Raw genomic sequence first — 1,394 nt, forward strand, 5'->3', positions numbered from 1 at the left:
AGCTCCACATACACAAAGCAAGAGCTCAACTGAAGACATAAATGCCACAGAGTCAGATCTGGCCTCTAATCAAAGAACTTCAGAAAGGTAAGGAAGAAATAATGAACATGTGAAATTCCAAACCTCGTCTCACCTTCCACTGACATGAGAAGACGAGTGGACACGTGTGAATCAGTGACCACAGAAATCATCAGCGTTGCCTCCAGCAGAGCGATAGACTATGAAGGTGAGTTTAATGAGAGACAGTGAAGGCACCACCTTCATAAACTGCTCCACCAAAGTCCGTCTATGGATCTGCTGCCTCCCTGATCAGTTACAGCGAGTCCGACCACCGCTCCATGACTCCATCTACAGCAGCCAAGCGTGCGGAGGCTGCAGCTGAACTAGCAGTGAAGGAAGCAAATTATGAGATGCTGCAAGAGGAAGAAAGACATGAAGAATCAAAATGAGAGTTACGGTGGGAACACACTTCCTGGAAGAAAATGTCTCTGTCTCCACATGCAGCTGCTAAAATGGTTTTAAAAAATCTATATTTTTACACGTCTGTGACATATTCACATTCACAATAGACACTGACAACAAAGTAAAGGTGTCAGTTTTATGTAATGTTGCTGATATGATGTCATTATGACATCACCAGGTCTGTTTGAAGAATCGGCGAGATGCTGAATCTATAGATTACGTGACACGATTACACAAGATTGCATTAAGTGATCAGTGTTCTGGGGATCCATCTGAAAATAATTCTCTAATCAATTAATTATTAGGACTTAAAGATTGGTATTTTGGGGGCGTGTCTCTTTGATTGACATGCGTGGTCTGGAGTGATTGGCGAGCTGATGGGGGGGTTGTCATTGGGGGGTCAGTCACTGGAGAAGAGCTCGTTTCATACGAGCATCGCTTTGACTCAGTTGTGTTAAATTGCTGTTATTTTCTCTTTATCTTTTTGTGGAAGAGTAATTTTTCACGTTTCGCGTTATTTAGTTTTAATTAGTTTCCTGTTCAACATAATTACAGCTTGTTCTTCATTACTGACAGACTGATGCTGATATCCAGTTTATTTGGTAAGTAAATGATTATTTTTTAAAGGTCCAACAGTTTTAATGTGTATGATGCTTCCTTAAAGTTAGTGCATTATTTCCCTACGTGTTTTAACTAGAGAATGAGAGACAGTTAGCATCCCAATTAAAATCTAGCTAGCTAGGAAGTGTTTGCTATGCTAACCGTACCTGGTCCCACCGGGCTGGTAACCTGTGTTAACCACAGACTGTGGGGCTGTAAACCTGGTAAAAACATCAATTTAACCTCCGTTAACGATGTTTGTTTTGTGTTTCTGACACGTGACACAGTTTAAGTGACCTGTGTTAGTGTGATGTGCTGCATTAATGTAAGTT

General features: G+C 41.1%; 1 protein-coding gene across 1 annotated transcript in view; it reads left to right on the top strand.

The window, feature by feature from the left end:
- LOC111671846 (ephexin-1-like) overlaps positions 1-1,394 on the top strand; it is a 19,382-nt gene that overhangs the window by 16,897 nt on the left and 1,091 nt on the right. The window lies entirely within an intron of this gene.

The sequence above is a fragment of the Seriola lalandi genome, unplaced genomic scaffold (assembly GCF_002814215.2).
Source record: "Seriola lalandi dorsalis isolate HSWRI2012SDOR001 ecotype SW California unplaced genomic scaffold, Sedor1 jcf7180002054887, whole genome shotgun sequence".
Lineage (NCBI taxonomy): Eukaryota > Metazoa > Chordata > Actinopteri > Carangiformes > Carangidae > Seriola > Seriola lalandi.